General features: G+C 37.6%; 1 pseudogene; it reads left to right on the top strand.

Annotated features, from left to right (window-relative positions):
* The first annotated feature begins 1,051 nt into the window (after positions 1-1,051).
* Positions 1,052-5,982, top strand: LOC111983685 (probable leucine-rich repeat receptor-like protein kinase At1g35710; annotated as a pseudogene).
* Positions 5,983-15,095: the final 9,113 nt, after the last annotated feature.

Here is a 15,095-nt window from a genome sequence, read left to right as displayed (position 1 = left end):
TAAATCTATTTATCATTGATAGATGAAGTTTAAAGATTGATCTTCCAACAAAGAAATTTGGACCTTAGATTATTGCTATAAAAAATAATCTTATTTTAAGCTGGTGGGATTAGAAATTTCTCCCCCTTAACCCGTAGCATCGTCCATCGTCTGTTGTCTATTTCTATTAATTTTATAGAATCGCCCCTTGTCATATTAGAAAGAAAAATTAAATAAACACTCATTCAAGTATTAATGTCTTTTTTTTTTCTTTTAATATTTAATTTTTTCTCATATATATAATTTATTAATTTAATATTTCCTTTGCCTAATTGAATTTAGAACATCTAATGACCACTTTAAATATTATAAAATATATTGTGAAAATACTGTTTTTATAATATTTTTGTCTTAAAAATATTAGCATTACTTTAAAAAAGAAAAAGAAAAAACGGAACCTTTATTTTTTTGAGCAACAGAAAAACGGAACCTAGCATCACTGAAAGGAAGGAAAAGGTATTAAAAGCAAAAAACTATAAGTCAGGAGACTCCTCTCAAGACTCAAGATAAAAAGGCATTTTGGTCTGATTGCAAAATGACTTGACTTTTCCCATCTAAACTAACACACACCTAATATATATTTAGCATTTTGCAATTCTCCCAAAAAAAAAAGAAAAAAGCGTATAAAAAATAAAATAAAATAAAAACACAAATGGTTTTTTTTTTTTTTTTGAGAAACAAATACACATAAGGGGGAACGAAAGTGATTCTAACACAAAAGCACGTCACAACTCTTCTCAAAAACCATAGTAAAAAACATGAATGGTTTATTTTATTTTTTATCACATTAACGGGTGTCAACCAACGACGTCGACAGTGAACTAGTCAGATTCTTGGGAACGAGTCATAAACCAAATTGCAAGCTACGCAACAAGTCCGCTAGATAGATCTAGATTGACAGACAACCAACGACAGAGAAATGTGGAAATGTTGGTTTCAATATTTATTGCGCTACGAGGAAGACAAAGTTCGAAGTGAAATTTCCACGATGATTTGTAGAAATCTTGCGGCTAGGATTCAAAAGCTTACTTCGTGAGAATTACGTTGGTAAAACATTCAAAATCGAGAAGAAAGAAAATGTAGCTCACTCATTTAAGTGACGTTTTCAGTCATCAATATAGTATATAGCAATCAACCATTTGTTCTTGCATTATTGCACTCTACCAATCAATCATACACTAAAAAACATGGCTCCCTCTGTCCCCATATCCATTCAGGTTGTAGCATTGGTTCTTTGTATCTTCATGCGTGCCACAACTATGGTTATTGCAGCTGGCTCTGTGGCAGCTTCGAAATCACCAGCGCTAGAGCTAGAAGCGAAGGCTCTGATGGAGACTAGGTGGTGGAATGGCACTTCCAACGGTACCTCCTTAAGTCATTGCAAGTGGTATGATATTACATGCAGTGATGGCGGAAGCGTCACAGAGATTGACAAGGCTGGGGCCCATTTCGATTTGGGATATTATTATAGAAGTAAATTGAACTTCTCTTCCTTCCCGAATTTGGTCCGTCTCCATCTTTCCAACATGACGCTTTGGGGGAGCATCCCACATGAGATAGGTACACTTTCGAAGCTCACCTACCTTGATCTGTCCAATAATTATCTGAAAGGTGAGTTACCTATTTCACTTGCAAACCTCACTCAATTAGTGACATTTAATATATCTTATAATTCAATTAGTGGTTTTATCCCCAAAGAAGTTGGAAATTTAAAGAGCCTTCTTAAATTAGATCTAGGTTCAAATTATTTCATTGGACCAATCCCTTCTTCTTTAGGTGATTTAGCTAATTTGGTTATTTTGTCTCTTGATTCGAACTATATCAATGGTTCCATCCCTTCTTCTTTGGCTAATTTAGCCAATTTGGTCACTTTGTCTCTTGATTCGAACCAAATCAGTGGTTCCATCCCTTCTTCGTTGGGTAATTTAACCAATCTAGTTACTTTGTCTCTTGATTCGAACCAAATCAGTGGTTCCATCCCTTCTTCGTTGGGTAATTTAACCAATCTAGTTACTTTGTCTCTTGTTTCGAACCAAATCGATGGTTCCATCCCTTCTTCTTTGGGTAATTTAACCAATCTGGTCACTTTGTCTCTTGCTTCGAACCAAATTAGTTGTTTCATCCCTTCTTCTTTGGGTACTTTAACCAATCTAGTCACTTTGTCTCTTGCTTCGAACCAAATCGGTGGTTCCATCCCTTTTTCTTTAGGTAATTTAACCAATTTGGTCACTTTGTCTCTTAATTCGAACCAAATCATTGGTTCCATCCCTTCTTCTTTGGGTAATTTAACCAATCTGGTCAATTTGTCTCTTGTTTCAAACCAAATCAATGGTTTCATCCCTTCTTCTTTGGGTAAATTAACCAATCTAGTCACTTTGTCTCCTGATTGGAACCAATTCAATAGTTCCATCCCTTCTTCTTTGGGTAATTTAACTAATTTGGTCACTTTGTCTCTTGCTTCAAGCCAAATCAATGGTTCCATCCCTTCTTCTTTGGGTAAATTAACCAATCTAGTCACTTTGTCTCTTGATTGAAACCAAATCAGTGATTTCATCCCTTCTTCTTTGGGTAATTTAACCAATCTTGTCACTTTGTCTCTTGATCGGAACCAAATCAGTGATTTCATCCCTTCTTGTTTGGGTAAATTAACCAATTTGGTCACTTTGTCTCTTGATTGGAACCAATTAAGTGGTTTCATCCCTTCTTCTTTGGGTAATTTAACCAATATAGTCACTTTGTCTCTTGCTTCGAACCAAATCAATGGTTCCATCCCTTCTTCTTTGGGTAATTTAACTAATTTGGTCACTTTGTCTCTTGCTTCAAACCAAATCAATGGTTCCATCCCTTCTTGGAATAGTGGCCTTTTAAAATATTTGGATCTTAGCCACAATAGCCTCAATGGTTTCATTCCTCAAACCATCGGTCATTTACATTCTTTGGAAACTCTTTCTCTCAGTTGGAATCAAATTAGTGGATCCATCCTTGAAGAAGTAACTGGTTGCAAGAGCTTGAATCTTTTGACACTGATGATGCCGAAAAAATCACCAGTGAGCCACACGATTCTCGCACACTCGAAACGGCACCTGCACAACACAAAAGCTGAAGACCTTAAGAGGAGTACCGGTATGGTACCGGCCAAATACCCTCCGAAAGTCAAGTTAGAACTTCTCACAACTCTAAAGTGCTAGAGCGGGGTCAATTATGCGTACCTCAGTTTGTGAGGGTATTGGGGTTTTTATAGTAGTAGAGGGTTGACCTCTCTTCCTTGGGCTAGAAGTCTTTTCCTTATAGGAATCCTCATGAGCGCATATTACGGAATCCTTTCCTTGTAGGAGACTAACACTAAGCGTGGGATACAAGACATTTCCTTATATACTCATGCGTGGTGATCAAGTCAAGAATACATTAGAGCCGTCAGCTTTAGAGTCGTCAGCTTTGCCTACTCCCTCGTTAGGGTCGTCAGCTTCGCCTACTGCCTTGTCAGGGTCGTCAGCTTTAGGGTCGTCAGCTTTGCCTACTCCATCGTCAGGGTCGTCAGCTTTGCCTACGACCTCGTTAGGGTCGTCAGCTTTGCCTACTCCATCGTCAGGGTCGTCAGCTTTGCCTACAACCTCGTTAGGGTCGTCAGCTTTATTAACGTCGGCTACCCATCTTCATTGCCTAAGGTCAATTCGTCGGCTATGTGGTGAGCTTTGTGGACTCCCTAACATTGTCACTTACTAATGGGTCCCGACGGAGGTCAGCTTACTATCTTCAGCTTACTGCCTTCAGCTTACTGTCTTCAGCTTACTGCCTTCAGCTTACTCCCTTCAGCTTACTGTCTTCAGCTTACTGCCTTCAGCTTACTGCCTTCAGCTTACTCCCTTCAGCTTACTGTCTTCAGCTTACTCCCTTCAGCTTACTGTCTTCAGCTTACTGCCTTCAGCTTACCCTTCAGCTTATTGCCTTCAGCTTGCATAATAGAGTTGACGGATCTTTGGAGATCAACTTATTTTTCCAATTAAAAATTCCACTTATCAGACATTAAGCCACAATTATTTCAATGGAAGCATTCCCTCTGAGATAGGTAACCTTTTTCTCTTAAATACTATTGACCTAAGTCATAACAATATCACTGGAGAGATTCCAATTGAAATTGGGTCTTCACATCGTTTAGAGCTCTTGGATCTTAGCTACAATAATTTTATCGGAAACATTCCCAATTTTTCAATTTCCATAATAGAAATAAACTTTTCCTACAATTCTTTGCACGGTATGATCCCAACTGGCTATTTAAAATTTTCACCTTACACATTCATTGGCAACAAAGATTTATGTGGTTATATGGAAGGTTTCCCTCCTTGCCCTCCATTGTCCCCACAAGGCCCCCACAATAATAGATCAATTGTCCACCAAATAAAATTTTTAGTTCTCGGCATTTTGCCTGTGCTTGTAATTCTTGGGTTTGTTTTCCTTTTTCGAAGCAAGGTCAAGAAAACTAAATCTGATCCAATGGAAACAAAGAATGGGGACTTGTTCTCAATATGGAATTATGATGGAAAATTTGCATATGAAGACATCATTAAAGCAACAGAGGACTTTGACATTAGATATTGTATTGGAACAGGCGGCTATGGTAGTGTTTACAAAGCACCATTGCCCAATGGTAAAGTGGTTGCCTTAAAGAAACTTCATCGCTTAGAAGCCGAGGACCCTACTTTTGACAAGAGTTTCAAAAACGAGATCAAAATGTTAACAAAAATTCGGCATAGAAATATTGTTAAACTCCATGGCTATTGTTTGCATAATAGATGCATGTTTTTGATCTATGAGTACATGGAAATGGGAAGCTTGTTTTTTGTCCTAAGCAATGATGCTGAGGCTATGGAATTGGATTGGATGAAAAGGATGACTATCATCAAAAGTATAGCACATGCCTTATCTTATTTGCATCATGAATGTGTCCAAGTTATTGTTCATCGAGATATAAGCAGCAACAATATACTATTGAACTCTAAGTTGGAGGCTTTTGTCTCTGATTTTGGCACGGCTAGACTTCTTGATCCGAATTCCTCCAATCAAACTTTACTTGTTGGGACTTATGGTTATATTGCTCCAGGTGAATTTTTCTTTTCCAACTACCCCTTATTTCCCATGTAGGGTTTTCTTGATAATCATGCTACTTAGCTTACTTTATTGTTTGTTATAAGAAACCAAACCACACATGCATGGCAGCAAATAATCACTTTCACAATGAAATTTTATATAAAAACCAACATTTTCATAAAAATTTTATAAAAAAAGTTAAAATTCAAAATAAAATCAAGGAAAAACAAAGTTATAACTTTTTTTTTAATACATTTTATTGTTTCTTTCGTTCTTTGCAGAACTGGCATATACTATGGAAGTGACAGAAAAATGTGATGTTTATAGCTTTGGTGTGCTGGCACTAGAAATATTAATGGGAACACATCCAGGTGAACTCTTGACGTCACTATCATCACCATCACACCAAAATATGATGCTTTTTGAAATATTAGACCAACGTCTTCCACCTCCAAACCGTCCAGTTGCCCAGGATGTTTTCTTCATTGCTACAATTGCATTTGCATGCTTACATGCTAAACCAAAGTTTCGACCAACAATGAAATGGGTGTCTCAAGAATTTCTTTCCCAAAAGAAACCAAAAATGAAACCCTTACATGCTGTTTCCCTATGGCAATTGAGGAACCAAGAAACTTATGCGGTTGGAGAGAGTGCTTATTGTTCGATTGAGAACCTTATTGCTTGAGCTTCTATGGAAGGAATAAAAAAATGTTGTGTATTACAATAACAATATCTTTAAAAAAATTTCAATGCATTGTATCCCTTTTTTCTTAATGTTTTGTAAACTTTATTTTGCAACATGAAATTTAATTCGTTATCAATCTGAATCTTGCAAATTGAAATATAATACTAATCTTTAACACTTTTCTAATGACGCGCGCATCTAGAATCCTCATAAGAAATCGTGGATGTCGCAAAGGATCCTCCATGTGCTTCATGCTTGACTTGTAGAGATACTTGTAACTGTGCCAGTTATTTCTTGTGTTTTTCAAGAGGCAAAGGCATGCTTAAAAATAGAAAATAGACTAAAATATATACCCAATGACTAGGGACTCTGATGGTTCTGTGCTAAATACTCACCATTCAAACTGAGAAAGAAAATGACCTCTAGCGACAAAACATCCAGGCCTGCTGGATCATCCCCATAATCTACTCACTATAGTGTTCTAAAAATCTCGATACTTCATTCAAAAATAAAGTTGATAAGTGGTCATACAATTTGGCAGATTGTTTAACCACACTGCAACATAATTATCATAATTTGATTTTCAGTTGGCAGCATCTTTTTTTAACCACACAGAAATTGTTCTCACCTTAGAGAGTTGTGAGTGAACAACCATTAAGACTTTGCGCCTTGTAAAAAGAAGTTTTTTCAACCTCGAAGTGTTAGTTAGCAAGTCCAACTAACTCTTGGCATCCCTGAACAAGTTTCTTGGCTCTTCAAGATTCCTATCATCAGTGGGCTCGTTCAAATTGGTTTTAGTGAGTGTACATAATCGGAGGTTACGGTGTTTGTTATGGTTAAGCGAGGCCGTGGTCAAGGTGGAGGTGGAGGTCGTTCAAAACTCAAAAGCCTCTCATGCCTTGGTGGAGAACTGTGGAAACTTAGTAGGATCCTCATCTTCTATACTTGGTGAGGAAGATGATTGTGTTGCTAAAAATCATCAAGAGGAAGATGGAGTTGTTGCCATGATTTAAGGCTAAAGCGTCACCGGTTATTTCAGGAATTATGGCATCTCCACCAGCTATTGTTTTGGGCCAAGATCAGATTGATGGGTCTCCCCCACAAATTAGGCCTGTGCTTACTAGTGGGCCTCATTCTGCTCTTAACTTTTAGTCCAGCCCTAAGGCCAATAAAGACTGGAGGTCTCTATTTCAGAATGAATCTAATAGCTCTTCACAATTGCAAGTTTTTGAGCCGAAAAGAATTGATGGGAAAGTTGTTGTTCAACCACCTAGGGAGGCTGTGGATGAGGGTATTGCTAAGTAGGAATCAAGCTTAATTGGGCAATTTCTTGACAAGACTCCTTCATTCCTGTTGGTGAAACGTTTTGTGGAGGTTCTATGGGGTCAATATGGCCTTGTGGAGGTTTTTGCCCTGGATAATAGCATGTGCTTATTCCGTTTCCAAGATACTCGAAGTAGAAACTCTGTTCTTGAAGCTCGACTTTGGCATATTGCAAACAAACCCATCTTCTTGCATAAGTGGCAGCCAAGAATGCAATTTCTTGATCTTTCTTTAAGGAAAATTCCTATTTGGATAAAAATTCTCCCTTCTTGTGGAGTACTGGAATCACGTTTGTTTAGGGCATGTGGCCAGTGGAGTTGGAAGGCCTTTGTACGTGGATACTGTAACTGAAGCGAATCAAAGGCTTGGTTTTTATCGGTTTTTGTGGAGGTTGATCTGGAGGCTGAGTTTCCTAGGGAGATTGAAGTTGATATGGGAGATGGTAGTTCTTTTCTTGTTGGGATTGAGTACCCTTGGATCCCTATGAAGTGCCCAAAATGCAATTTTTTTGGATACTCTGCTGCCAATTGTGGTAATACTGAAATGGTTGATCCAAAAATGATAACTAAGAGACGCTGGGTTCCTAAGGCTAAGGAGGTTGTAGATAAAGTGAAGGCTGATAATAAAAGAGGAAAGCAAGCTCAAGAGAAAGTTCCCAGTCCTAAGGTAACTCCAAAGCCTATCCTCTCAAATATAGGTATGCTGTTCTTAATTCTATTGAGGCAAAGGAGTGTAAGTTTAGCGGTTTGAGGAATCATAATTCTCCTAAAAAGAATTTTTCAACTCTTACTATTCAATAAGTGATTGAAAAGGCATTGAAATGTAGTACAAAAATGGTTGTTAAAGCCAAACCAAACCATGTTAGTTGTACTGTTGGAGAGTCATCAGTTAGGAGGGCTTTATCTCCCTCTTTTAATACCAGTGGGTCATGAATTGGTTAATATGGAATATCAGGGGTGAAGCAGAAGGAGATTAAGGTAAAGGTGAAGAAGTTGAATGTCAATTTAGTGTGCTTGGTTGAAACGAGAGTGAGGGAGGAGAAAACTGGAGAGATTATGAATTCTTTTTTACCTGGATGGAAATTTTGTTTTACTGTCTCTCAGCATGGTTTGGGAAGAATTTGGGTTATGTGGAGAGAGGACATGTTTTCTATACAAATTTGCCGAATTATTCCTCAAGCCATACACTATAAGATTCTCTTCGGGGATAAAATGTGCTACTCTTCTTTATATATGGGGCTAATAAGGGTGTTGAGAGGAATGTTTTGTGGGACAATTTAGTTCAGTTTTGTAGGCAAATGAGGGGATTTCCTTGGATCTTGGCTGGAGATTTTAATGTGATTGGAAATGCAAATGAAAAGCTTGGTGTTATGAAAATGAGTTTAATTCATGTTTAGATAAGCTTGAGGTGTGGGACCATGCTGCTGTGGGGTGTTTCTATACATAGAGTAACAGACAATCAGAGGAAGAATTTGTCGCTAAGAAACTTGATCGAGTTTTAATTAACCAAGAATGGGGTTCCTGCTTTGGTCATAGTGCAGTTGAGTTCCTTCCTCCAGGCATTTCAGATCATTCAGCTATTTTGGTTTCCATGGGTGGTAGTAAAAACTATGGGCCCAAACCTTTAAAAATTTTCAACTATTGGTGTGACCATAAAGATTTTCTTAGGTGGGTTGAGGAAGCTTGGGATATTGAGGTAAGTGGTACTCCTATGTTGAAACTGTACCAGAAGTTAGAGGCAACTAAGGTAAAGCTAAAAATAATAAATAAAGATCTTTTTGGGGGGATCACTCAAAGAGTTGAGATGGCAAGAGGAAAGCTTAAGAATTTCCAAAGGAAAATGTTGAATTCTGGTAGTTGCTTGCGATCCAAAAGGGTAGAGGATGAATTACTCCATGAGTACATTTCAATTAGTAGTGCAGAAGAGGCTTTTTTCAAGCAAAAATCTAGGAATAAATGGCTTAACTTGGGGGATAATAATTCTTCCTATTTTCACTGCCTTATTAAGACTAGGCAAGAAAGAAATGCCATTAAATGCTTGCTAGATGGTGATGGGAATCGAGTAGAAGTTGACCAGATCAAGGATCTTGTGGTTGATTTTTATCAGAAGCTGTTGGGATCCTCAAATGATGTGGAGGAAGTTGCCATGATTCAAACCGTCTCTTCTTTATTCCAAGATCAGATTCTTGAGGATACGAAGTCATTCATGCAAAGACAGGTCACAAAGACAGAGATAAAAAAAGTTTTATTCTCCATGGGAAGTGAGAGAGCACCTGGACCAGATGGCTTTACTGTGGAATTTTTTAAGCATGCATGGCACATTGTAAAATCAGATTTTGTTGTAGCCACTGCAGCTTTCTTCAGATCAGGGAAGCTTCTTGCTAAGGTAAATTCTACACTAATTACTCTAGTACCGAAGATCCCAAGGAAAGCTTATGACTCTGTAAATTGGAATTTTATTATTATGTGCTTGATAGCTGCTGGTTGTCCAATGAAGTTTGTAATGTGGATAAAGGAGTGCATCACCAATCCAAGGTTTTCTATATCTTTAAATTGAAGCATGGTTAGCTACTTCAAAGGAAGTAAAGGACTTAGGCAAGGTGATCCTATTTCTCCCTATCTCTTTGTTATTGCCATGGAAGCTTTCACAAGGATCATGCAAAGGAAGATTCAAGAACCTACTCAGTTTAAGTTCCATCCTTATTGCAAAGCCTTGAAGATTACCCACTTGAGATTTACTGATGACCTCCTCATATTTGCTGCTGCTAATCTTCCCACAATAAATCTAGTAAAAAAGGGCCTTGAAGAATTTAAAGTAGCCTCTGGTTTGGATATAAATCCAAGTAAGAGTGAAGTTTTCTTCTCAATTGTGCCTCAAGATGTAAAATGGAAAATTCTGGATGTGTTGCAATTTAAGGAGGGTACTCTTCTAGTTAGATACTTGGGATTACCTCTTATCTCTGGTAGATTAAGGTTGAAGGACTGTCAGCCACTTATTGATAAAATTCAAGGCAGAATCAAATCATGGTCATCAAGGAAACTATCTTTTGCTGGCAGGTTACAACTTCTTCAATCTGTTCTATATAGTATTCAACAATTTTGGTCAAGTAACTTTATCCTCCCTAAGAAGGTCATCAAGACTCTAGAGCATAATTTTAATCATTTCTTGTGGCAAAGGTAGGGTACTAGCAAAGGGAAAACTAAAGTAGCATGGGAAAAAGTTTGTTTACCCAAAAGAGAGGGAGGGCTGGGATTGCATAGAGTCGCTAGTTGGAATAGAGCTGCTATAATGAAACACATTTGGAGCTTGTTTACTAAGGCTGGATCTCTTTGGGTGGCTTGGATTCATGCAAATCTTCTCAAAGGTAAATGTTTTTAGACTCTAAAAATTCCTCAAGAATGTACCTAGAGTTGGAGAGCAATTCTTAAATTGAGGGATGATGTAAGGAAGTTTATCAAGTTTGAGGTAGGGAATGGGAAAACTATATTTCTTTGGCATGACCTTTGGCATCTTGCTGGGGTATTGATTCAAAGATTTGGTTCTCATGTCATTTATGATGCTGCAAGTAATCCTGAAGCTAAAGTGGATTTTGTGCTAAAAGATAAAACATGGATTTGGAGGCCTGCTAAATCTGATGCCCTTGTAACTATTCAGTGTCAACTATTCCTTGTTGAGCTTAAAGATGAGGATAAAGCCCTTTGGCAAGCTACTAAATTAGGGAAGTTTTCTTGTGCTGCAACATATACTAAAAATAGAGATAAATCTAGTGAAGTTGAGTGGTGGAAGTTGCTTTGGTTCCATTTAACTATCCTAAAGCATTCGTCTTTTGGTTGGTTAGCTATAATCAACAAGCTGTCCACGCAAGATAGAATGGCTAAATGGGGAGACTTGGGTGATAGCTTATTCGTTTTTTGTAGAAATTGCCTTGAAAGTAGAGATTATATCTTCTTTGAATGTTCTTTCACTAGAAGAATTTGGGATGACATGATGAAGTTGTGTCTAGTTTCAAATGCTCAGTTTGTGTGGGCGGACTTGATTGCTTGGGGGGTTATAGAGTTAAAAGGGAAGGGGCTGAGAGTAATAGCTTGCAAACTTGCTTGGTGGGCAACGGCCTACCATATTTGGCTGCAAAAAATTGCTATAGTTCATGAAGAAAGAATTTGGACGGAAGAACAGCTAAAAAGAAGCATCATTAAAGATGTCAAAGCTAGGTTAGGGGTTAAAACGAAGTTCAAGAAGTCATTTTGTACACTACCATCTGTTGTAATTGGGGGATTGATCTAAGTAGTATTTTAATTTGATCCTTGAAATCTTATGTTCCTGTGTTTTGCCAAAGTGCTAGTCTATGTGCTACTGTGCTAAAGGTACTAGTTGTGATGCCTTGTAGATGTTTTGTTTAGATTGTTAGGATAGTAGGTTTTGCTTTGCCATTTGTTTTGGCTTGCTTTAGTTTTATGGTTAGTTTGTTTTGGTGCTGTAGTAGGGAGGTTTCCCTTTGCTAGTTTATTTTGGGTCTTTCTTTGTAATTTGTGTTTTGTTTCTATAAATAAAAACTGAATTACCCCCCCCCCCAAAAAAAAAAGCATCTCTTTTTTTCTTTTTTTGTTGCTTCCTTCTCCCATTTGGATTTTAAAAAAATAATAATAATAAAAGTACACCCACGCACAAACACATCCACACAAACAAATCAACACACAAACACACCCACACATAAACAAACCCACACAGACAAACCATCAAAGAGATAGATCAATGCTCGGAGATCGGTGCTCGGAGATCGTGCTTGCTTAGAGATCGATGCTTGCTAGAGATCGATGCTTGTAGTATAGGTCTTGCTGGAGATCGGTGTGTGGTGACTGTTGAGATCGGGGTGCGTCAACATTTGGGTTTCAGTGTTCCAGATCGGTGGCTCTTGAGATTGGTGTTTGGGTTTCAACGTTTGGCATTTGGTGGGTTTCAGCTATTGAGATCGAAGATTTTTGGTGGGTTTTGGGGATGTGGGTTACTGGATTTCAGGGGTCCTTTGGTGGTGGTGGTGGTGGTGGTGGGTTGTTTTGCTGGTGGTGGGTTGTGGGAGCGGGTGATAGTTGCTGTGGGTAGTGGCTGTGTGGCTGAGATTTGGTGGTGGATTGGATTTGGTGGGTCAGGGTGAGTGTGTGGATGAGATTTGGTGGTGGCTGAGATTTTGTGATGGTGGTGGAAGAGGAAGGTGGATGGGTTTTGTGATTTAGAAGAGGAAGGCCAGAGGTGATGGCTGGTGGAGCGGTGGCTAGAGAGATGGGTGTAGAGAGAGAGCAACAAATCAGAAAGATGGGGAGAGAGAGAGAGAGAGAGAGAGAGAGAGAGAGAGAGAGTATGTAAAGAGAGGTAGTTAGAGAGAAATAATAAAAATAGAGTAGGATGAATATTTTATTGAAATGTCTTGTAAAATAGATAAACTGATGTGGGTGTTTTGTAAAAATGGATGTGTAAAATAAAAAAAAGTAGGTTTTTAATGTAAAAATGAGTGTATATAATGCATGAACTGATGTGGATGCTCTTAGGGAATAAAAAATCCAAAGGAATTTAATCAATCAATGGAGAAGGGCATCTGTTGAATTTCAAGTGTTTAGTTCAATCTCTGTCCATAAACAATGACATTGGGGTCATTCTATGAATTTTTCACATACTTGGTACAAGTTAGACACAGGAATCATAATATATGCACGGGTAACTGGCCTCAGTTCTACATATACACCCAGATAAAACCAAATTCTTGATGCTAACTAATACAATTCCATAAGATTCTTCACAATTTACATACAAGTACAATATCTAAGTGACTTTTCCAAAAATTATGAATTTTAAAAAGCACGTGTCTACAATCAAAGAAAGAGAACGACATAAGAAACACAGGCACCTATCTAGTATTATCTTCATACACAGATCATCTACACAATTAATATCCAGATATTTACGTGTTTATCATCATCAGTTCATCACTATGATCACACAGAGGATCTATAAAAGTAAATATCCATGTGTGTGAGAGAGAGCAAAACAGTTTCACAAAAATAAAAATTAAATGTATCAATAGGTGAGATAATGTCTATGCCTGACCCAGCTCAGCGTGTGTGTGTGTGTGTGTGTGTGTGTGAGAGAGAGAGAGAGAGAGATGCAAGAAAGTCCTTAAGACGTAATAGAACGGTTTCCCTTTTTCTCTTAAAAATAAATCAATAAATAAATAAAAAGTCCTATGGACACTTGGGCACCCAATTTCACATCTTGCTGAGTTGACAATGGGATGAGCAACATTATTTTCAAATGGCACCACTATTGGCACTCAACTTAACATGCACCAATCAGAAGTTGACACATTAATTGGGTAAAATTAGGTGCGTCCAAGACTTTGTTTTAAAAACCCATTGTATGTGAACTAGAGTGGAAGGGTGCACGCACACAACATAGTCAAGCGTAGGTGGTGGTTCCTCAAACCAATGAAGGGTTTGAAAAAGAAAGAAACGTGCTCTTTTTTTAAGGGTCCAAATAACTTAAGTATGAAGAATAACTGCTTAAGATTTTGGTTGAATGCTCTAACACGATGCTTTGGTATGCTCAAACGTGCTTCATAATGAAATTCAATTGAAGTACAAATATGACCCTAGAGTAATTGAGAGAAGTTACAAGGGAAGACGCATATATATAATTGGGACACTGGTTTTTCTGCGATCACAACTTTTACTACAATTTTCTTAAGTAATCGGCTATGAGTGGTGGAAAATCACTTTCTTATGAACCTACCATTTTTTTAGTAAGCAATAGAATGGAATAGAGAGAGCCAAAATAAATATATAAATCTGTCCATACTTGGTACCAATAGACACTGGAATCATAATATATGCACAACTTCCTGGCCTCAATTCTACATATGAACCCAGATAAAACCAAATTCTTGATGCAGAACTAATATAATCCCATAAGATTCTCCACAATCTACATACAATATCTGAATGGTATTTCCAAAAAATTCTGGATTTTAAAATGTAGTTACCTACAATGCAAAGAAAGAGCAAGACAAAAAGGACCACAAGCACCTATCTAGTATAATCTTTCTCTATAGCGTCTACACAAGTACACATCCAGGTATTTACATTTTTATCATCATCAGTTCATCACCATCATCACACAGGATCTACAGAAGTAAATTGAAGCATCAGCTGGCTTCTACATTAACAATCTAAATTCAATCAATTGGTATAAGCACACAGCAGCAAGATGGAAACTAATGTTGCAATTACATGATTGTATCATGAACACATTAATAGTAGATGTGAGACATATTTAGTATTATGTAAGAACACAATAATTGGTTTCTTTGGGGCACAAACTTATCAAAATAATCATTATAATTATTGGTTTCTCTTCACAATTATGCCAGCTGCAAGTAAAAGTAAACAAGGCCTAAAATGCTGAATTACATAACTGGTCTTAGAGGAATGAATATATTGGTATAGCCAAGAAAAAAGGGGTTGCAAGATCCATTCAATTTTCACCAAACTTCTATGACTGCTAAGGTTCCAAGGGAAAGTCATGANTCTCACATTTTCATTTATTGCAGGTCTTAGAGCATCCACATCTGATCATCTAAAATCTTCTAAATAGATCTACAGTGCAAATTTTACATATTTTGAGCAAAAAAACACTCACATAAGTGGGTGTAAAAATGTGTAAAACCATGTATATATTTCCATGAGCTACAGTGCCCGTGTATATTTACACGAGTACTGTAGCTCGTGTATATATTACTTTACTAATTTCCGTTCGCACCAATTTTTCTCTCTTCTCCGTGCACAACGACCTCAACTCCTCATCTTCTCTTCCTCAAATGCACACAAACACACCCACGCACAAACACATCCACACAAACAAATCAACACACAACACACCCACACATAAACAAACCCACACAGACAAACCATCAAAG

The sequence above is a fragment of the Quercus suber genome, unplaced genomic scaffold (assembly GCF_002906115.3).
Source record: "Quercus suber isolate HL8 unplaced genomic scaffold, Cork oak 2.0 scaffold_81, whole genome shotgun sequence".
NCBI lineage: Eukaryota > Viridiplantae > Streptophyta > Magnoliopsida > Fagales > Fagaceae > Quercus > Quercus suber.
Note: the sequence above shows the minus strand (reverse complement) of the source record. Positions and strands in the feature narration are given on the sequence as shown.